The sequence below is a fragment of the Spermophilus citellus genome (assembly GCF_964194105.1).
Source record: "Spermophilus citellus genome assembly, chromosome: 7".
NCBI classification, from domain to species: Eukaryota; Metazoa; Chordata; class Mammalia; order Rodentia; family Sciuridae; genus Spermophilus; species Spermophilus citellus.
The window spans coordinates 66796222-66820482 of record NC_138188.1 but is presented as its reverse complement, the minus strand read 5'-3'; the positions used below and the strand labels follow the sequence as shown (position 1 = coordinate 66820482).

At 39.0% G+C, this 24261-nt stretch overlaps 1 long non-coding RNA gene across 1 annotated transcript in view; it reads right to left on the bottom strand.

The window, feature by feature from the left end:
- Nucleotides 1-201: 201 nt before the first annotated feature.
- Nucleotides 202-24261, bottom strand: part of LOC308653175 — a 56467-nt gene continuing 32407 nt past the window's right edge. The window contains exon 3 of the long non-coding RNA XR_014023002.1: nucleotides 202-329. This is a non-coding gene — a long non-coding RNA (uncharacterized lncRNA). The remainder of the gene's footprint in view (nucleotides 330-24261) is intronic.

Below are 24261 nucleotides of genomic sequence, written 5' to 3'. Positions count from 1 at the left end.
TCAACCACAGAGCCACACCCCCAGCCCTATTCAGCCCTATTTTGTATTTTATTTAGAGACAGGATCTCACTGAGTTGCTTAGTGCCTCACTTTTCCTGAGGCTGGCTTTGAACTCACAGTCCTCCTGACTCAGCCTCCCAAACTGCTGGGATTATAAGTATGTGCCACTGAACCCAGGATTAGTTTTTTTTATATATATTCTGGCTACTGATCTTCTCAGAAGAGTAGCTGACAAAGATTTTCTTCCATTCTATAGGTTTTCTCTTCACACTTTCAATAGCATTTCTTCAGTTCTTCTCCAAGACACTCTGGCTTGATTTTTCTATTTCCTACAAGAAGAAATAAAGAATTTTTTTTTGGTACAAGAATAGTACATCGGACTTCTCAGAAGAAGATATACATTTGATCCACAGATATATGAAAAAGTGTTCAACATCTCTAGTAATTAGAGAAATGCAAATCAAAACTACTCTAAGATTTCATGTCATGCCAATCAGAATGGCAGTTATCAAAAATTCAGACAATTATAAATGTTGGCGAGGATGTGGGGGAAAAGGCACACTTATACATTGCCGGTGAGAATGCAAATTGGTGCAGCCAACATGGAAAGCAGTGTGGAGATTCCTTAGAAAACTTGTGAACCACCATTTGACCCAGCTATCCCACATCTTTGTCTATACCCAAAGGACTTAAAAACAGCATACTATAGTAACACAGCCACATCAATGTTTATAGCAGCTCAATTCACAATAGCTAGACTGTGGAATCAATCTAGATGCCCTTCAACAGATGAGAGGATAAAGAAACTGTGGTATATATACACAATGTGATATTACTCAACATTAAAAGAGAATAAAATAATGTGTTTGCAGGTAAATGGATGGAGTTGGAGAATATTATTCTAAGTGAAGTAAGCCAATCCCCCAAAACCAAATGCCGAATGTTCTATCTGATAAGTGGATGCTGATCCATAATGGGGGTGGGGAGGCGTGGGAAAAATGGAGGAACTTTGATTGGGCAAAGGGGAGGGAGAGATGAGGAGGGGGCATGGGGTCAGGAAAGATGGTGGAATGAGATGGACATCATTACCCTAGGTACATGTATGACTACACATATGGTGCAATGCTATATCATGTACAACCAGAGAAATGAAAAGTTGTGCTGCAATTGTGTACAATAAATCAAAATGAATTCTGCTATCATATATATCATATAAGTAAAATAAATTAATAAAAAAATAATGGTATGTCTAGATATATAGATATGAATAATTATTCCTTTGGTGGAGAAATTCCTTTTTTCATTCTTTAAATTTATTCATACTAAGTGAAACACTTTTACCAAAGGGCTATATATAGACAAATTTAATATCTACACCTTAAATTGTAAAATATTTTTTCTTCAGACATGTGAAGAAAGGAAGGAAGGAAGGAAGGAAAGAAGGAAGGAAGGGAGGAAGGAAGGAAGGAAGGAAGGAAGGAAGGAAGGGAGGAAGGAAGGAAGGAAGGAAGGAAGGAAAGAAGGAAGGAAGGAAGGAAGGAAGGAAGGAAAGAAGGAAGGAAGGAAGGAAAGAAGGAAGGAAGGGAGGAAGGAAGGAAGGAAGGAAGGAAAGAAGGAAGGAAAGAAGGAAGGAAGGAAGGAAGGAAGGAAGGAAGGAAGGAAGGAAGGACAATAGCACACTGTAACAGTACAATAAGCCACAGAGGAGGAAGTGAGACGGGGCAGCAGGAATCCATGACAAAATCCTTAATGTATCCACTCCCTTTTGGAATGTGGCTTTTCATTTTCTTAAGCTTAATAAGATATACAGCATTGAAACAGTCAGATTTGGGTGGGGAGAACATTCCTGGAAGAAAGAACAGGGAAGACTTAGTTCAGGGAGGAGAGACTGTAAAAAGTATTAAAGCCTGGAAACTTAACCAGCAAAGGAGTTGCTACAATCCCTGGGATGTGAGTAGTTTGCATCCTGAGCCACCTTAACTGACAAAGCCCCTGCCCCCTAAGGATCAATACCCTCTACTGATCCTAAGGTGTACTTGAAAGCCAAGATAGATCACATCAGCCGTGGTAAAAATAGCAGTGCTCTGTTCAGCTCTGTTAGGTGGAATCATGGGATGCTCCCCTCCTGCCTCTTCTTGTCATAAATTCCTATCTACCCTCCTAGTGTGCACTTCTACCTTGTAAACTCACCCTGTAGGTTTCTTCACTTGGTGTTTAACCTTGGTTAGTCAGATGGATTCATGAGTAGAAGTTCTAACTAACGAGAATGGATTAAAAACTCTAGCAACACTGGGGTCACTTCTCAGCCATGCCACTTGCCACTGTGTTTTCATGAACAGGTTATATCTTAACCTTTCTGATCTTCACTTATGTACAAAGTAATAATAAGAGACTCTGCTACATAGTAGGATCTACTACATAGTAGGTACTCAATAAGTAAGTAATGTGAATGGACAAGTTGCAAGAGGAAACATCCCCAAACTCTAACAAGGTAGGGTTCTGTCTCATACTCCAAAACATGCAGAAGAGAAAAGGTGAAACAAACCAATTCTCTTTATCAGAGATTGGCAGAAAGGTGTCAGGGAATCAATTTTCCCCAGTGTTCACCTTTTATGTTCCTACCACCTCACCAAATCCATCCCTTCCTTGTCTGGAGGTGGGTTTTTAAAGTGCAACTCAGACGTCAGTGTGATATTGACCTAATGTGCTTTCACATTGCTAAATAAAACTAACGTACATTGCAACAGGTTCTATTCTGTTTCCCCCCAAAAGACATTTCCCAGTCTTAAATTTTGATTTCCATGGAAGTGACTTTATTTGGAAAGAGGGACTTTGCAGATGTAAGGAAATCAAGATGAAGTCATGTTGGATTAGGGTGGATCCTAAATCCAATAACTGGATGACATTTTTTTATGAAGAAAAGAAAAGGGAGATTCAAACACAGAGACAGACAGACTTGCACAGGGAAGAAAGCCATCCATGACGGAAACAGATATTGAAGTGATGCACCTGCAAGCCAGGGAATGATAATGAACTCTGGTAACGACACAAATTCAGAAGAGGGGGCAAGAACAGATTCCACAGAGAGAATAGGACCTAACTGAAACTTTGATTTCAACTTCCAGTCATTGGAACTCTGAGGGAAAAAAATCTCTGTCATTGTAAACCACCCAATTTGTAGCAATTTGTTATGACAACCCTTGAAAATCAGTACACATACAAATTTTCAGGCAACAGACCATGTTCAACAGCATGAAAATTAGTAGTGATAAGAGTAAATGAGAAGCAAGAGAAGGCAACAGTGGAGGTGAGAGCTAAAGGGAACTCACAATGGCAACTGTGGGCATCAACGGGTAACAGCTGGCAGTGTTGGCCAGACCCAGCTTCCATCGGAGAGGAATGAGATGGGGCTGGCGTTCACAGCTGCCGCAGAGGACAGGTGTCTGAAGTCAGCCTGCTTAGGACAATTGCTAAGGTCATACAAGGTCAAGCCAGAAGCCAGGTTGGAAGTGCCCATGTTAGTTCTTGCTGGGCATTTGATTCTTCCTTCCATCCCACATCACAGGGGCTCCTGATTTGCTTTCACTTGCAAAGGGCCAGTTTGATAAGTAGATATCTCAATCATTCTGGAAACTTGTGTTTCATGTAAGTTTATAGTATCAGTCCCTATGCAACCTTCAATCAGGCACTAATGCACCACCTTACTTGTGTAGTACCTATGGGGACGTGGGTCAGTCCCTTCTCCCCATCTTCTGTATCCTAAGGTCGGGCCCCATCCTCAATAAGTAGGCAGGACTCACCAGGTTTAAGGAAGGGGAACAAAGCAGTGTTGAAGTGCTCCTAGGCACTCACAGCAGAGCCCAGAGAACTGGCTTTGTCCCAAATAAATGGGTCTCCCCTCCCTCTGCCTCAGATGAGAGACAGAAATCTATGGGCCACATATAGTTTAAAATTTTATGAACCACATATAGTTTAAAATTTTTAACTTGTACATGTCTACTTTTGAAAGACTCTAGGCCAAAAGCTGATTATAAAATGTTATTCAGAAATCATCCTTAAGGCCGCTCTATGTGCAAGACACTCAACTAAGCCTGTGGGAATTTTAGTCAGAGATTAAAACCATTAAAATCTCAGAATTTGGTGTGGAAGAGGGAGCTAAGCAGACATTCCGACACAGGCATGGAAGAAGGGGCAGAAGAAGGGCCAGTGGAAAGGCCGGTGGAGGAAGGATCAATCTTACAGACTGTGTCAGCCCATGGAAATACAAAGAATAAGCCACTAGAAGAGTAAGAGATCTTCTTCAGGAAGACCACAGTCAAAATATGTTCAACACCCAGGTACCACACACACACACAAAAATGTTCAATATATGTAGTTCATTTCTAGCAACTTCTCTCTTCCCCCTTTCTCTACCCACTCACCTACTCTCAATCACTATGGTGTTTGTTTATTGTTTTGTTTTGTTTGGTTTTGAGACAGGGTCTCCCTATGTTGCCCAGGATGAACAGTGATCCTTCCTCCTCAGTCTCCCCAGTAGCTGAGACATAGGCATGGACCACTTGGGTAGGAAACTATGGTTTATTTTTCACCACCCCCCATAGGCTTTATTACTCCCTGAAACAATCTGGCTCATTTATTCGGTGACTTGTTTTATTACCCTAACCACTAGAATGGAGTCTGGAAGTTGATGATTGTTCCATGAACATTCATTGACTGAATGAAATACAGCCCAACAGGAGCAGAAGTCATTCATGAAAGAGATCAAAGGAGAGTAGGCCTGGGTCCATCCCGCCACTGGCAGACACCAGCCTGAGTTCAGGCTCTGGCACAGGACCACCTCCTCCAACCAGCAGACCCCCGCCAGAACTCAGGCCCAGCGCAGATCTGCCACTGCCCACCCGAGCAAGACCCAGCCAGGCCCAGGGTAAGTCCAGGACTGTCACTCCCCACACACGTCTGGGAGCCCAGCCCACTTTCATATTGGGACACTGCAGACATCCCCACACAATAACCTCTACCTTTTGGCAACAGACAGGGCCTAGAAGCAGCTACATCTCAGAGCAGGCATCCCAAAGCCTTTGTAAGGCCCACCCTTTCAGCCCCATTTCTGAAATACTTTGCATCCACCTTGGGACATTTTTACTGCTATCTCAAGTTACCTCCGCTATATTGACACCACCAACTTTAGTTGCAGTAGCATCCATTGTGGGAACCCACAGGGTCTGGAAGTCCAGCATCAAGGTGAGATATAGACAACATAAAAAAACAAGGGAGGAAAGTGCCCCAACAAACCAGGATACTACAATAACAGAACCCATGGACAGAGAAGTTGGTGAAATGTCAGAGAAGGAATTCAGAAGGTTCACAATTAAAATGGTCTGTGAATTAAAGAATGGCCTAAATGAGCAAGTACAGGCAAAAATTGATCACTCCAATAAAGAGATAAGAGAGCAAATGCAGGTAGCAAAAAATTACTTCAAGAAAGAGATAAAGGGTGGCTAGGGTTGTGGCTCAGTGGGAGAGCGCTTGCCTAGCAGGCGTGAGGCACTGGGTCCGATCCCTGGCACCACATAAAAATAAAAACAAATAAAAATAAAGGTATAAGAGGCTGGGGATGTGGCTCAAGTGGTAGCGCGCTTGCCTGGCATGCGTGCGACCCGGGTTCGATCCTCAGCACCACATACAAACAAAGATGTTGTGTCTGCCAAAAACTAAAAAATAAATATTAAAAATTCTCTCTCTCTCTCACCTCTATCTTTAAAAAAAGAAAAAGAAAGAAAGATAAAGATTCTAAAAAAAAATTAGAAATCCTTGAAATGAAGAAAACAATAAGCCAAAGAAAAAACTCAATGAAAGCATCACCAACAGACTAAATCACTTGGAAGACAGAATGTCAGATAATAAAGACAAAGTATACAATCTGCAAAATAAAGTTGACCACACAGTAAAGATAGTAAGAAACCATGAACAAAACATCCAACAGAAATATGGGACAGCATCAAAAGACCAAACCTATTATTGGGTTGGAGGAAGGCACAGAGTTTCAAACCAAAGGAATGCACGATCTCTTCAATGAGATAATATCAGAAAATTTCTCAAACATGAAGAACGAATTGGAAAATCAAATATAAGAGGCTTATAGGACACCAAATATACAAAATTATAACAGATCTACACCAAGGTACATTATAACGAAAATGCCTAGCATACAGAGTAAGGATAGAATCTTAAAGGCCGCAAGAGGGAGGAATCAGATCACATATAGGGGGAGACCAATTTGTTTCTCAGCAGATTTTCCAACCTAGACCCTCAAATCCAGGAGATCATGGAACAACATATACCAAGCTCTGAAAGAAATAACTTAGACTTAACTGACATGTATAGAATATTTCATCCTCCAGCAAGCAAATAAACATTCCTCTCACCAGTACATGGATCCTTCTCTAAAATAGACAATATATTATGCCACAAACAACTCTTAGCAATACAAAAAAGTAAAGAGATACTACCCCAAATTCTATGAGATCATAATGGAATGAAACTAGAAAACAATGATAAAATAAAAAATAAAAGTTACTCCAACACCTGGAAGCTAAATAATATGCTACCGAATGAACAATGGGTTGCCAAAGACATCAAGGAGGAGATCAAAAAATTCTTAGAGGTAAATGAGAACACTGATACAACGTATCAAAATCTCTGGGATGTATGAAGGCAGTAAGAAGAGGAAAGTTCATTGCATGGAATTCATTCCTTAAAAGAAGAAAAAGCCAACAAATAAATGACCTAATATTATATCACAAACCCTTAGGTAAAGGAGAACAAACCAAAATTAGTAGAAGACAGGAAATAATTAACATCAGAGCTGAAATAAATAAAACTCAAACAAAAGAAATAATTGAAAAAATTGACAAAACAAAAAGTTGGTTCTTTGAAAACATAAATAAAATTGATAAACCCTGAGCCATGCTAACAAAGAGAAAGAGAAAACTCAAATTACTAACATACATGATAAAAAGGAAATATCACAACAGACACTACAGAAATACAGAAGATAATTAGAAATTATTTTGAAAACTTGTATTCCAATAAAAGAGATAATATTGAAGTCATTGACACATCTCTAGAGGCATATGATTTGCCCAGATTGAATCAGGATGATATACACAATTTAAACAGATCAATTTCAAGCAATGAAATAAAAGATGAAATCAGAAGCCTACCAACCAAGAAAAGCCCAGGACCAGATGGATACACAGGTGAGTTCTGCAAGACCTTTAATGAAGAACTAATACCAATATTCCTCAAATTATTTTGTGAAATAGAAAAAGAGGGAGCACTTACAAACTCATTCTATGAGGCCAGTATTACCCTGATTCCCAAACCAGGCAAAGACACATTAAAGAAAGAAAACTTCAGACCAATATCTCTAATGAACATAGATGCAAAAATTCTTAATAAAATTCTGGCAAATCAAATTCAAAAAAGGTATCAAAAACTTAGTGCACCACGATCATGTGGGATTAATCCCAGGGATGAAGTTTGGTCCAACATACAGAAATCAATAAATGTAGTTCATCACATCAATAGAATTAATGATAAGAATTATAGGATCATCTCAATAAATGCAGAAAAAGCATTCGAAAAAATACAGCACCCCTTCATGTTCAAAACACTAGAAAAACTAGGGACAACAGGAACCTATCTCAACATCATAAAAACTACCTATGCTAACCCCAGGCCAATATCATTCTAAATGGAGGAAAATTGAAAGCATTCCCTCTACAAACTGGAAAAAGAGAGGGTTGCCCTTTTCACCACTTCTATTTAACATAGTTCTTGAAACACTAGCTGGAGAAATTAGACAGATGAAAGAAATTAAAGGATATGGATAGGAAAAGAAGAACTCAAATTAGCACTCTTTGTTGATGATATGATTCTATACCTACAAGACCCAAAAAATTCCACCAGAAAACATCTAGAACTAATAAATAAATTCATCAAAGTAGCAGGATGTAAAATCAACACCCATAAATCAAAGGCATTTCTGTATATCAGTGACAAATCCTCTGAAAGAGAAATGAGGAAAACTACCCCCATTTACAATAGCCTCAAAAAAAAAAAAAGAAAGAAAGAAAGAAAAGAGAAGAAAAAAACTTGGGAGTCAACTTAATAAAAGAGGTAAAAGACCTCCACAAGAACGCTAAAGAAAGAAATCAAAGAAGACCTTAGAAGATTGAAAGATCTACCTTGTTCTTGGATAGGAAGAATTAATATTTTCAAAATGACCATACTACCAAAAGCACTATAGATATTTAATGCAATTCCAATCAAAATCCCAATGACATTCCTCATAGAAATAGAAAAAGCAGTGATAAAATTCATCTGGAAAAATAAAAGACTTAGAATAGCTAAAGCAATCCTTAGCAAGAAGAATGAAGAAGGTGGCATCACAATACCAGACCTTAAACTATACTACAGAGCAATAGTAACAAAAACAGCATGGTATTGGCACCAAAATAGACTTGTAAACCAATGGTATAGAATAGAGACACAGAGACTAACCCATATAACTACAGTTATCTTATCTTAGACAAAGGTGCCCAAAACATGCATTGGAGAAAAGATAGCCTCTTCAACAAATGGTGCTGGGAAAACCGGAAATCCACATGCAGCAAAAAGAAATTAAACCCCTGTCTCTCACCATGCACAAAACTCAACTCAAAGTGGATCAAGGACCTAGGAATTAAATCAGAGACCCTACATCTTGGGAGAAAATATTTACACCTCACACATCAGATACAGCACTAATATCTAGGACATATAAAGAACTCAAAAATCTTAACACCAAAAAAACAAATAACCCAATCAATAAATGGGCTAAGGAATTGAACAGACACTTCTCAGAAGATGATATATAATCACTCAACAAATATATGAGAAAATGTTCAACAATTAGAGAAATGCAAATCAAAACTACTCTAAGATTTCATCTCATGTCAGTCAGAATTGCAGTTAATAAGAATACAAAAAACAATAAATGTTGGTGAGGATGTGGGGGAAAAGGTACACTCAAACATTTCTGGTGGGACTGCAAGTTGGTGTAGCCAATATGGAAAGCAGTGTGGAGAATCCTTGGAAAACTGGGAATGGAACCACCTTTTGACCCAGCTATTCCACTCCTCAGTCTATATCCAAAGGACTTAAAAACACCATACTACAGGGACACAGTCACATCAATGTTTATAGCAGCACAATTCACAATAGCTAAACTGTGGAACCAACCTAGATGCCCTGCATAGTCTATATACACACAATAGAATATTACTCAGCATTAAAATAGAATAAAATCATGGCATCTGCAGGTAAATGGATAAATATAATGCTGAGTGAAGTTAGCCAATTCCAAAAAAACAAATGCCGAATGTTTTGTCTGATATAAGGAGGCTGATTCATAATGGGCTTTGCTGGGGGGAGGGGAGCATGGGAGGAATAGATGAACTCTAGATAGGGCAAAGGGGAGGAAGGGGAAGGGAGGGGGAATGGGGATAGTAAAATGGTGGAATGAGGTGGACATCATTACTCTAAGCACATGTATGAAGACACAAATGGTGACTCTACTTTGTGTGCAACCAGAGATATGAAAACTTGTGCTCTATATGTGTAATATTTTAAAGCATTCTGCTGTCTTACATAACAAATACAAATAAGAAAATACATTTAAAAAAAAAAAAAGAGAGATCAAGGGCAAAGCTCTGGATTCAGACTTCCTGGGCTCAAACTTCAACTCTTCTCTTTACTCCCTGTTTGACTTTGATCTAGTCACTCCATCTTTTTATGCCTCACTTTCCTCAAGTGAAAAACGGGGATACTAAATCTGGTAGGAAGATTGAATAAGCCAACTAACATATGCTAAAAAACTCCTAAAGCCGGGATTAGCAGACACTTCATTAAAGAGACAGATAATAAATATTTTAGAGTCTGTGCTCCATATGGTCTCTTGCAAAGACTCAACTCTGCCCTTGTAACACAAAAGTAGCCACAGTCATAAGTGAAGGAGTATGGCCCTGTTCCAACTTCAATATTAAGAAATTATAGCACAACATAAACATAACATCTTTGAATAATAACAAAATAGTCATCAATTGACCAGGGAAGTAGAAGTCTTTGTTCTGCAACAGATTTACCATGTGATCCCAAAATTTCTGAGCCACAGTTTAGTCATCTGCAAAATAGAGATAATAACTGCCTTGCCCTACCTGGATTGTGTGGCAATCAGCCAAGGCAAAAGACGACATGAAAAGTGCAAATGTACTGTGTACAAATAAGGCAAAGTGCCTACAAATAGGGGTAAAAGTGATGTTTGGATCCAAGGTCTCTACCCAGCAGATAGGTCAAATATTATTTTACTCATTCTACAGATGAGGGAGCCAGAAACATTAAATGACTCATCTGAGGTTACACTGCTGATAAATGGAAGAGCTAAATTGAAACCCATTTTTTTATTCTAGCAAAAGATTCCTAACAACAACACAGCACCTCTCCCCACATACACAACACAAACCTTACACTACAGTGTTTCTTTTTTTTTCTTTTACCCTCCTTACCCATTTTCTAGGCACCACCCACACCAAAGCGTTCCATAGTTACTAGAGAAGTTGCTTCCTGTCCTTGCAGTTATCAAGAAATAATTTTAAACTCAGACTATACATTTTTTTCAAGTCCCCCCAACCCCTGTAAAAAAAATTTAAAAGCCAATGAAAACTGTTCCTTAATTAGCTTTCATGTAAAGATGTAAAGGAGAAAATTTCACAGCACAACTCTGTTCTATCTCCATTCCCTTCCCAACCCCCAATGCACACATGTTTGAGAAGCACAAAAGTATATTTTGGTCAGTTTTATGTGGGTTGAGTAGCATTTTATGTGCTGCTGTAAGAAATCTACTTGGTATAAACCTATAGAAACAAGGAAATGAAGATCTTGGTAGTTGATGAAGACTTAAGCTTACTTTTGATTTAAATGCGGGAGATCTCCAATCTGGGAAACTCGAGATCCCAGCTTTCAGTCATCATGTGACTAGAAATTAGAGCCATGCTGACAACTCAATTCCTGGAAGAGAACTCTCCAAGTATTTTCATCCACTACAACAGCTAAAATTTAAAAAGACCAATAATACCAAGTATTGGCAAGAATGTGGGGAAACTGGTATTCTCTTGCATTGCTGGCAAGAATGCAAAATGATATGGTCACTTTGGAAATAGGTTGGCAGTTCCTTAAAAAGTAAACTTACATTTATCATATGACCCAGAAATTCCATCCCTAGGTAGCTACCCAAGGGATATAAAAATGTATGACCAGATGAATGGATAAAGAAAATGTGGTATATATACACAGTGTGATATTACTCAGCCATAAAATATAATGAAATCATGGCATTCGCTGGTAAATGAATGGAACTAAAGACTATCATGCTAAGTGAAATAAGCCAGTCCCCAAAACCCAAAGGCTGAATATTCTCTCTGATATATGGATGCTAACACACAATAAGGGGGTGGGAGAGAATAGAAGTGCATTGGATTAATCAAAGGTGAATTAAAGGAAGGGAGAGAAGATGTGAATAGGAAAGACAGTAAAATGAATCGGACATAACTTTCCTGTGTTCATATATGAATTACACCACCAGTGAAACTCCACATCACGTACAACCACAAGAATGGGATCCTAATTAGAATAAGTTATACCGCATGTATGTATAATATGTCAAAATACATTCTTACTGTTATGTATATCTAAAAAGAACTAATTTTTAAAAATGTATGTCCACGCAGAGATTTGTAAGCACATGTCCATTGCATCATTATTCATAAGAGCCAAAGTCTGGAAACAACACAAATGCTCATCAATGGGTGAATGGATAAACACAATACGGCATTTCCATACAACAGAACGCTACTTAGCAATAAAAAGGAATGAACTATTGATAGCACATATGACAACTTGAATGAACCTCAAAAACATCATGCTGAGTCAAGAACAGATATGAAAGAGTACATAGCCCCATTCATGTGAAATCTCTAGCAGAAGCTAAATACACAGTAACAGAAAACAAATCAAAGGGCTATGCATAGGAGCAGGGATGCACTATAAAAAGGGCATGAATGAATTTGGGGGTGTTGGAAGGACTCTAAATTTGTATCATAGTGATGGTTACGTGACTATAAATTTGCTAAAACACCTATAACTGTATAGGTTGACTATTCAAAGTATATAAATAGAACTTTAGTGAATCCATAAAACAAATGTGAATTTTTAGTCAACATTTTTCTTAAAATTTTACATATTTATTTTAGAAAGTGTGCAAGATATGAAAATGGGAGAAAGAACACTTTAACCAGTAATGACCACTATTAATGTTTTCAGTGCATCACACTGGAAACTCCCCATGCTTTACAGTTTTTTGCCTCATGTTACTCCTAAGCATTGTAACATCCATTATAAATTATTCAAAAATATGATATTTGGTGGCTACACAATATTACATTATATGTACTACAGTAGTAGATTTACTGATTCTTCTTTGTTAAATATTTAAGTATTCCTCATTTTTCAGTTTTATTCTTATAAATATATATTCTTAAGATGTAATTGAAGTTCAAAGTTTACCACTAACTGCTGAGGTTCTTGAATATACATTTCCAAATTGCTTTTCAGAAATATTTCATAATTAGTGTAAGAAAATTACCATAGTACTGTTACTTTGGCAACACTAGGTATTTTTTTAATTCAAATATTTTAGATTACTTTGATTTCCAATGAGTGTTTTGATTGCTGTCTTTTTATATATATATATACCAGGGATTGAACCCAGGAACGCTTAACCACCAGCCACATCCCCAGTCCTTTTAAATATTTTATTTTTAGGCAGGGTCTCACTAAGTTTCTTAGGGCCTCCCTCAGTTGCTGTGGCTGGTTTTGAATTTACAATCCTGCCTCAGCCTCCCAAGCTGCTGGGATTATAGGCATGTGCCACCGCACCTAGCAAGGCTGATTCTTTCTTCAGTACTGTGGCAATCATCAAGGCTATTCACACATATTTCAATTCATTTTCTCTGGGGGATGTAATGGGTTTGGACTTCTCTCCCTTTGAAGCTCAGCTTGGCCTTGAGACTTGTTTTGGTCAGTGAAATGTGAATGAAGTGACATGTCATTTCTGGCCAGAAGCATTAAGAGTCAGTGAAGTAATATGCCATATTCCCTATCTCCTGCCTGCTTGATCATGAAAGCAGGGCGAGATGGAGCCTCTGCTAGCCAGAGGCCCTGAATGACCTCCTTGACCAGAGCTTGCTGGCCAACCCAAACACAAAGAAGCATGTGTGAGAAATAAACTTTTTGAAATCAATGAAATTCAAGATTGGTTTTTACTAGAGCATAATTGATATTATCCTTACTGTTACAGACCTTTGAATTTTTGTATGACAATAAGATAAAAATTTGATCAACATCATTTCACTTTGAGAAAATGTGTAACTTAGTACAGGACTCCGAATCAGAAGCAAAGGAAAAATAAGTTTTCACAATCAATGACTTTCCAATTTGAAAATAATTTCACAATACATTTCTATAAGTAAAGTGAAGAAAGGCTATTGCTTGACTTCCACAAATAAAGTAAACCGTAATTTTTTTTTTCTGAAAGTGGTACCCAAAACTCAGAAAAAGTGAACTCCAAGACTCTGGATTAATCCATTTCTATTTTGACAAGTGTCCTTTTACATTGTTACCCAGACAACCCTGTGGGCAATGTGATTTAGCAGGCGTGTCCAGTGCTGCTCTGCGGAGGACAGGTGTTTAGAAGTCTTACACAGACATGTTATGACAATCAAGTTTCTGCCAATGAGAAAAGCACTTTGGATCCCAAATAGGAAGTTACTTGTCAAAGGAAAGAAACCACTTTATCTTCCCCAGGGCCACAATGGCAGAAATACACACAGGATGCAGAAGGTCAGGAAGAGCCACAGAGGCAGGGAAAGACAGGTTCATGAGTATAGCAAGAGAATCGTGTTTTATAAATTATGTTTTTGGATAGACCAGAAATATTCATCCATAAAAATGAAGCATATCTAAGAAGTGACTTCTCAGTACAAATAGCCTACAACTTGCAGCCAGAATCCAGACAGAACCCACAGAGCTTGTTTATACAAAGAGAAAAGAAACACCAAATGACTATGCATTCTCATCTTTTGAAACGATAACAGGACTCTCCTACACAGTGTTCCTTGTTGATACACATAATATGCAGTGTGTGTCTGTGTGTGCATGTGTGCCTGCATACATATATATGAATTCATAGTCTAAGTACAATCATTCTCAAAAAGATTTTTGCTGTCTTTACAAAGTTCCAAGTGTTAGGTACAGTGGCTTATACCTGTAATCTCAGCTGTGGCAGGAGGATCAAAAGTTCAAGGCCAGCCTCAAAGACTTAGTGAGGCTCTAGGAAACTTAGCAAGATCCTGAGTCAAAATTTTAAAAAATAATAATAATAAAAAGGCCTTGGGATGTGGCTCCTGGTAAAGTGCCGCTAGATTCAATTCCCAGTACCAATAAATAAATAAATGAATAAATAAGAATCTCAACTACATTACCAGATGATGAGAGACTACTAGAAAGTGGCTCTGGGGAATGAGAGACCATCGTGGATACTGCAGCCTCTCCAAGCACCCAGGTGTATGTTGTTGAGTAGGAGATAAAAGCAAAACCAGCTAAAGAATCCCAGGTGAACCCCAACCTACAGAATAATAATTTTTAAAAAAATGTTTTAAGCCACTACACTTGGGGGTGATTTTTTATATATATATATATAATTTTTTTGTAGTTGGACATAATACCTTTATTTTACTCATTTATTTTTTTATGTCATGCTAAGGATGGAACCCAGTGCCTAGGCAAGCCCTCTACCGCTGAGCCATAACCCCAGCCCCTTGGGGGTGATTTTTAACACAGCAATACATAGCTAAAATGTGAGTAATGTAATTTACAATTGACAAATATGTAAATTGGAACTAAGAAAGTTAAAAACATTGTCAATCTTATAATAAGATCGTAACTCCAAATGTATCATAAAATCCTGTGTTTCATTCACTATACTCTCCTCTAAGTTCCAGGCTTATATATATATAAATTGCTTATTTGGTGGCATGTTTCCTTGGTCCTCTAATAGGCATCTTAAATATAATACCAAAAAAGCTCTTGAAAACACTTCACTCCCAAATTTTCTGCTCCTTTTTGGGGGTTCCCTACCTCAGTCAGTGGCACTGGCACCCATCTAATTGCTCTGGCCAAAATTCTGGAATTTTTATTGACTTCTCTCTTTCACTCACACTCCTAAAACAATCTATCGGGAAATTCCTGTCAGCAATGATCTCTAAAATCACCTCCAGACTAAGGACACAGCTCAGTGGTAGAGCACTTGCCTCATATGCATGAGGACTTGTGTTCAATCCCCAGCAACACACACACACACACACACACACACACACACACACAAATACACCTTTGAATCCAAATATACCTTTGCTATTAAAATACACGTTTGAACCTGACCGCAACTGTTCATTAGCTCCCTTCAACCACCTTAGTTCTGCCATGATCATGACTGAGTTGAACTAGCACAATAGCATTTGGGAGAGAGAAAATAGGGGTAAAATGGCACTGCAGAGAGCAGAAGGTAAAGGGAAGGTAGAGGGCACCTTCTGATTCCACAGCTCTTGCTGTCATCCCCACCCCCACCATCCTTCTTTATCTTCAGGAAGTGGGGCTGGAGGCTGGCAGGAAGAGAGGTGGCTATCTCCCTTTCCCCTCTGCCACAGAAGCTTTGTTTGTTTCTAGAAAAAGCATAGTGAGTGGGTATTTGTGTATCACACCCTCTGCAATCGACTCAGAAATAAGGTTCTATATTTGACATGGGGAAGATTACAACTGGAGGGGACTAAGGTCTTGAACAAGCATGAGCCCTTGCTCTGCACACGGAAATGTTGCTTTGGATCTTGATGGTTTATTCCCCAAGAGAGTAGATCTGGCCAGGAGAAGGTTAATTGACAAAGCAAAGCCATGACTTCCAATAGAGAATGTTCTTTTAAAATAAAAAAAGGACCAAGATGCATTAGCTCAATAAATAATTCATTGGACTGCCTATTCACAGTCTAATAGAAAAAAAAAATATTACAGAATGCCTACATGTCAATCAGTCTGCAGTAAGTTAAATAAACATTCTATGCAGATGTCACTTGCAAAACCCAGATTTATACATTAATTGTATGTCTTACCCAGGAAAAACACAGTATCTAGTAACTTCATTTCAAAGACTATTAAAATCTCATGGTCTTGGAAAGGTTGCCTGACATCTTGTAGGCCAGATCCAGGGCTGAATAGACATGTCCCCTGCCACTGAGTGTACAATAGCCACTCAAATGACACTTCAGTTACATTTGCTGCCCTTACAGAGAAACATGAAGAGCTGTGATCCTTCTGGGCCTTTTGGAATTCTCTTGGCTTCAGGGGGCACAGCAGCAGCAGCAAATGGAAAGGCAAAATGGGCATCTGCTAAAGCCCCCATCCAGCTCCAGCAGCAACTCCCATCTTCACTTAAACAATTCCCTAATTATTTGATGTGCTTTTAAAATAAAAAAAAATGAGAATGACAATATCCTACTATGTCCTAGGAATTGTGCCAAGTGATTTTCATGCCATTTTTCCCCCATTTAATGCTTACAATCACTATATGAGGCAGGTACTACCATTACCCTATTTTTTAGATTAAAACATCTACAACAGGATGTTTTCAACACCATGTAAAATATCTAGAACATGACGATCTAGAAGACACAGAGTGATCAAAGTTAGCATCATGGATAACAAGACAAATGGATACCATGGGGCTCCTGATAAGATGCACTCAGGAAACTGGTTGTGTGGTGTTCTTACAGAAAGAGCATAATCCAAACTCAATCTATATCAGCCAAATCCAAATTGAGGGATGTTCTAAAAGATTCTTGTATAGTACTCTTCATATGCGTCAAGGGCATGAAAGATTATAAAATAGACTGCAAATCTGTTGCAGATCAAGGGAGACAACCAGACAAGAAAACTAAATGCAACAAGTGAAACCAGGACCAGATACTGGACCAGAAAAAGAACATGAAGTGGGGCAATTGATGAATTTGAGGACTGTAGGTGAGGGGATGGTACCTCATCAGTGTTAACTTTTTGATTTTAACATTTCTCTATGGCATAAAAGGTCAACATTTGGAGAAACTAGGTGAAGGGTATTAAGGAATTATTTTGTGCTACTTTTCTAACTTCTTTCTTTAAATGTTTTTATTAGTGCTTATAGTTTTACATAATAGTGGGGTTCACTCTGGCATAATCATGCATGCATGGAATATAATTTGCTCCATTTCAGTCCCCAGTACTTCCTCTCCCTTCTCCCCTACCCATGTTCCTCTTCCTCTGTTCTACTGGCCTTTCTTCTATTTATTGTTTGTTTGATTTTGTGGTACTGGGTGTTGAACCCAGGGGTGCTCCACCACTGAGCAATACCTTGCCCTTTTATTTAATATTTATATTGAGACAGGGTCTCTCTGAGATGCCCCAGGCTGGCCTCAACCTTATGATCCTCCTGCCTCTAATTTTTTTTAATTGGTGCTTTAAGATATACATAAAAATGGGATTCACCTTGGTATATTCATATTTGTGTATAACATAATTCGGTCAATTTCATTCCTCTCTTTTCCTGTCCCTCCTCTCCCCTCTTAATCCCCTTTCTCTATTTCACTGATTTCCCTTCTGTTTTCATGGAATCCCCCCTTTTCCCCCCTAATTTCTTTTTCTAAGTATGTGATAATAATAATTATTATTACAATTATAATAATTCAAAATTAAAAGTTAAAAAATGGAAAAAAAGAAAAATAAAAACACAAAATGTACATTCAGCAGGGAATCTGGGGTGACAAAGGAGGTAGCCCCACATTTGGGATGAAAATAAATTCTCTTCCATCTGCTGTGGATACCATTTGAGGTTTGCCCTTGGAGTGGCTTATCCAGAAGATCGATTTCTCTTATGTGAAATTCTTGTGAATGAAAGGTTGTTGGAGTTGGAAGAGAACGAAGAGGGACTCTGAGGGTCCCCAGCTTGCAGGTAAGGCCCAGAAGGGCATGAGCATGATGGGCCTTAGTAGTTGTGTGACAACTAGAAAAACAGGATTAGGATCTAGCTCTTCTAGGTCACATGATATAGTTTCTGTGCTACCACTCATTCCTAAAGAGGACACCTCTAACCATGATGAAACTCAAGGCCAGAATCAATAATGTGGGGGCTTTCCCCTTTAGTCATGTGACTACCCACCTACTAGAGATTTGCTTCCAGAACGATATAGTAAATCATTTATCTACTCATTTAACTAATACTTATTTGAGTGCTTCCCTGTGCCAGGCACTACTTGAAGGGTTGAGGATACAGCAACTATCAAACACAAAGTCCTCACATAATGATGGATGGATCCAGCCTCCACCATTAATAACCTGCATGACCTTGGGCATGTCCTATGACCTCTCTTAAGTCTCTGTTTGCTCTTTTGCAATACAAAGTTTTTAGAATCATTCAAAGTATTAAATAAGATATTGCACTTAAACTTGCAGCACCATTGTCTGGTAAACATTAAGAATTACCATTATTATGTTTTCTTCTCTAACCCGGAACTATTTCAGTTACACCAGCGTGGGGAGATATCCAGGTTCACTTGGAAATTCTATAGAGTATTTCTAAATGTGTTGAAAACTCATATTTAGAAAGGTAGGTTTTTCCAACAGAGTAATTTTCCATTTCCCACTCCATTTCTTTGTTATTTTCAAAGGTAGATAAGCAATAAAAAGAAGGGCAAGAAAGGCCAGCTGAGAAAATTGTTGCTGAGTGAGGAATTCAAATAGGAGTTGTAATAGGCAGCATATCTGATAGGGTTTATCTAGATTCAAATGAGACTAAGCTGGCTGTATCTCACCTCTTTATGGGCAAAATTTGAAATGCCACTTTGTCCAGCCCTTGATTATTTCCACAAATGGAAAGAATAATAGATAACTGTACATAAAACAAGATAAGCAGAACCCTCTAGTGCTGATTGGAATAAGCTTCTGGTGCCCGCTCTATTGTTATATCCTAAGACTATGGTCATTGTCCTGTTGGCTAAAATTATCTCACTGCATCCTATAACTGTGTACAAATATCCCATGTCAATTAAAAATAAAAAATGTCTATTTGTCCACATGCAAATGGTTGGTTCTTAAATAGGAAGTACTTTGGTTTCATGTACTTCCTACATAAAAATTTTCAATGAGAAAATTTTAGGGTTACTTCTTATATTATGTAGTATCCGCTCTTTAAAGGAATTGCACTAAATCTATTTGAAAGATTTAGTTTGGCTGTATGTCTAGGAACAGAATTAATGGGTCCTATGATGTACGCATCTTTAAATTCTTTGATAAGCAGAGATGGATCAGTAGTTTTTAGAAGTGGTTCAGATGTGCTGGGTGCTGTGGTTCATGCTTGTGATCCCAGCTACTCAAGAGACTGAGACAGGAGGATTGCAAGTTACAAGTCAGCCTGGGCAACTTAGAAAGACTCTGTCTCAAAAATAAAAATTTGAAGGGCTCAGGATATAACTCAGTAATAGAGTACCTATCTAGTGTGCATGAGGCCCTGGGTTCAATCCTCAGTGCCTCAAAATCTTTTTAAAAATTAAAAAATAAATAAATAAAGCATCCTAGATGATTGATTGGGGCAGACAAGGTTGAGAATCCATGCTGCTGTCATTTACATAGTCAAGTACACAGCCTAACAGATTGTGGCATTTGTCAGTACCAACTTCAAATTCTTAGAGGAAAATCTGGGTGGCTCACCTTGGGCCAGGTGTCTGCCTCAATTCCAGGCAAGCTGGCCAGATAGGTAAGATCACATAGAACAAGTACATTTGCTAGAGGTCTCCTCTCTGTGATAGCTCAAGCAATTCTTTAAAATGAGGGGAGATTTTTGGAGGTTGGACAGAATGTGATTTGACAAATATTTAGAATTGTTGTTCCTACTTGTTACAGGAAAATTTAAGATAGCTTGCAAAGGCACAAGCAATGCAAGATTTAAAAGATATGCCAACTAAATGAAGAGACCTAATGCAACCTAAAGAGGTTGTAGGAGGAATCAGGTATGAAATAAGTTAAGACTGGTGTTCCAAATTATGCATCAGGCCTAGCCCATGCTGTTAGAAGGGGATCCCAAATTCAATTGTGAGTTTCCTTGCAGCAAACACACAAGAAAAGAAAATCAGCTATACATTTCCCTGTCTGCATAAGATAAAACAACAGTTGCAGCTTTCCCTGAAAAAGGTGAGGGCTTAGGAATTTATCTCAGTGGTAGAGTGCTTGTCTAGCATGCATGAGGTCCTGAGTTTTAGTCCCAGTACTGAAAGAAAAAAAAAAAAAAAGAAAGAAAGAAAAGAAAAGGTAAAAAAAGGTGACTTCTTAGCTGGGAAGAATTGTTCTTGGGTGGTTCAGAGAACCTTATCCTTAATGGTCCTGCTGCAGAAAAGAGGATAATTGCTATGATGTCACTTGTCACCTAAGGCCAGGTGTAGAAAGCAGGGTGAGGGCAAGAGAAGAGGACACAACACAACACGTGAGGGAACCGAGAACAACTCTCAGTTGAGACTTCATGCTCTTTTCTGAAGACAAATCTCCTCTCAAACTCTCCCTCAAACCTGCTTTTGCTCTCCTCCAACCACACCCCCCCTGACCCCCACCACAAACTTTCTGCTGTCAAAATTGGGTTGTTTACTTACACCAGAGCTTCAGAGTTAACTGGACAGAAACCACATTAGGGCTGGTCCTCTTTAAAGAGCCCTGAGGAAGTTGTTTGAGGTTCTCTGTGTGACTGACATTAGTCAGTTCTCAGAGGAAAGATGGGCGCGTGTGAGGTAGAGATGCGAAATGAAAAGGAAATGAAACTTGACAGTCGGGGTGCTGTTGTTGGAGTCCACTTACCAGAAAACCTGCCCTACCTTGTATCCTCTATCTAGCTCTACCTACACCTGTCTCCAAAATAGACTTTGTTCTCAGTTCCATTTTGCCTCATTTAATCAGGTAATTTCTATTGCCCTGAATTGCATGGAGTCAACACATTGAGCAAAAAGCAATCAGAGCAAAACACGTCTGCTGTGTTGGCAAATAGCATGGAGAGGGGAGTAATTCAGCCAGGGGACAAATAGCATGGAGAGGGGAGTAATTCAGCCAGGGGACATTTGGAGATCGAGTAGGCAGCTGTCTGCCTGGGTTCCACTTCGTGGCCTATCCAGACACAGATTCCTAATCCTGTGCTCTTCTTTCCCAGCAGCACTTGATTGGGCCACTGAGTAAGGCCTGGATTCTAATCCTACTCTGTTCAGCAACCCAAGCTCTGTTAGATTCAGTTTCGCCTCCTCTAAACTGGGAAGAATTCCTATCGAAGCTACAGATGATGTAAGGATTAGCAACAATGCCAAGCATTAGAACTAGGACAGCATATATTAGGACCTGGCAAATAAATCAGAGGTACTCTGTAAGTGAAAGCGATGAATCCATTCAGCCATCAAACTGCTCATTGATTTTATTTATCTTTCCTGCTCTGTGCCAGGTCTGAGGACCAGCTACTCATCCAAGCCAGGTGGAAGGAACAGAGTAGTAAGGAGAGATTTCATGGGCTTCCTTCAAAAAGCCTCATTCGGGAGGCCTCCTTCCATGCCTCCAGAGAAGCGACCGTGGGGCTTTGTGGCTAGTACTCTCCAATTGTTCCACTGTTCAGAGCAATGGGAGTGGCAAAGCTCTCCTGGCCATCTTCACAGCGGAGGGTGGATGGACGGATGATGGACATGCTACAGCCCATCCACTGGCTCTCGGGTGTTGGTTGTCCGCCTGCCCTTACCACCCTGCAGCACAGCACTGCTAAATACTCCTACATACAGTCCCCTCACGCTTCTCTGCTTGGAAAAAAAGGGTTATAAGGCTACCTGTCTTTGTGTTCCTGAAATGGGCCTGTCTGACCTTAGAATGCTTTTAATCACTTGCTGATGGCATTAATTTATTTCCCATTATCAAAGGTATGTGTATCATTCTAATTCCTGGAAGGTTCGTAAAAACTCAAAAAAAGAAAAGAGCAATTCCTGCAAATTTTCCCTGCTAACTCCTCCAGGCTCTCTGTACTTAGCACCCATCCATTCATTTTTTTCCAAAAAACAGAATATCATGAAATCTATTATATATGGTATGCATCATCTTCACATGACAACGTGTTATAAACAGTGCCTCAATGCCATCACATATTTCTTTTTATTGTTAAGTCTCTTTTATTTGCTTAGAACCATTATGAAAGCACAAAATCAGGAAGTTGAGATACCTGGTCCCACCTGGCTAGGTGATGCTGGGCAAATTACTCAGTCTTCACCAACATGACCTGCAAACTCTGTCCCAGCCTGAAAGGTTTATGATTCTGAGCAAGGTAGTTATCTTTAAAAAGCACCACAAAACAGACTCCGGATTTAAAAAACAAAAACAGATGCCCTGTTAAGCCCAGGGTTTTCACAAACTCATACATGTATGATCTATAGAAGGGGAGAACTGGTGACCATCAAGGGTCTCTGTGCATGTCGGGAGTTATTCAGGAAGGACCAAGAAATGCCTCAAGTGCTCCAATGAGAAATGCTCCTCTCTCTCTGCTGGCCTGTGTCACTGTGTAAGTCTTTGCAGTTGCTATTTTTGGAGCTTTAGGAACTTGAACTTGAACTCTAATCTCTACTCAACCTTGACACTTTCAGAGGTTATTGAAGTGATTCGTATGGCTATGGAGGAGACAATTGAGGCCTCTATTTTTTGCTTTTTTAGCACTCTAACTTCTCACATGAGCCCTGTGTGCATTATTTGTAGGAAATATTTCAAGGAGATCCAGAATTTTCGTTTTCTACCAAACCAAACCAAACATGGGGTTGGTAGTGTAGCTCAATAGTAGAGTACATGCTTAGCATGTCAGAGGCCCTGGGTTTGATCCCCCAAGGAGGAATAAAAAGTGATATTTTGTGACTAACAGATGCTCATTTTATCCAGCCAACTGTTCACCATTAAACCTACTTTTTTTTCAGATTTTATTTCATAAGTTCTTATTATTTTAAATCCTAATATTTCAAGGACCTTTTCAACCAAAAATACTTTCTAATTTCTCTAACCATAAGGCAAGTAAACAAAAAAATCAAAACAAACAACAAAAATGTAAATGAGCCAAACGTGGTGGCCCATGCCTGAAATCCCAGTGGCTCAGCAGGCTGAGGCAGGAGGGTTGCGAGTTCAAAGCCAGCCTCAGCAAAAGCAAGGTGCTAAGCAACTCAGTTGAGACTCTGTCTCTAAATAAAATACAAAATAGGGCTGGGGATGTGGCTCAGTGGCCAAGTGTCCTGAGTTAAATCCAGTACCAACAAACAAGCAAACAAGTAAACAAAGGTAAATGAAATAAACAAGTCATATTGTCAGAAGAGAATAGGGAAATGAAAGCATATAAAACATCTGTTTATTTCACATAAATGTTTTAGGGGAGCCCAGTGCATAAAATTTGGAATCCAAAGACTGGCTGAATGTGTCATCCTGAACAAGCCTTTCCGGCTCTCATTGTAATAGAACAATAACACTGTCCATGAGAATTAAATGAGAAAGTGAAAATAAAACCAAATCTAAACCAAGGCGTAATCCAAATATAAAGATAAAAAAGTTCAGTGTGGTTTCTTGCCACTCATAACAGGAAGACTGAAAAGATGCCAATTCCCCCAAACCATTTTGCTTTCTTTCACAGAGGTTTCTAAGAATGAATATTCGGAATTTTCCTTTTGTATTCCTCATGCTGACTAAGACAGCCTCAAGGTCTAGCTTCCTTCTGGCAAAGAACAACCCTGAACCTATTTTTAGTACTCAAGTGGGGTCCAGTGTGCACAACAGTGAATTCATAAGCCTCCCTCCCTGGCTGCTGGCTTCCGCTTGGCCCAATTGAGCTGCCCTCACTCACTGGGCTACATATTCACCTTCTTGGCAAGTCACTCTCTTAGATTCTAAATGAAGACAATCAGCCTCGCCATCTGCCTCACTCAGTGGGTTATAATCAAGAAATATGAAGATGGGAGAAGGAGGATTTTTATGATGTTGGGAAATCTT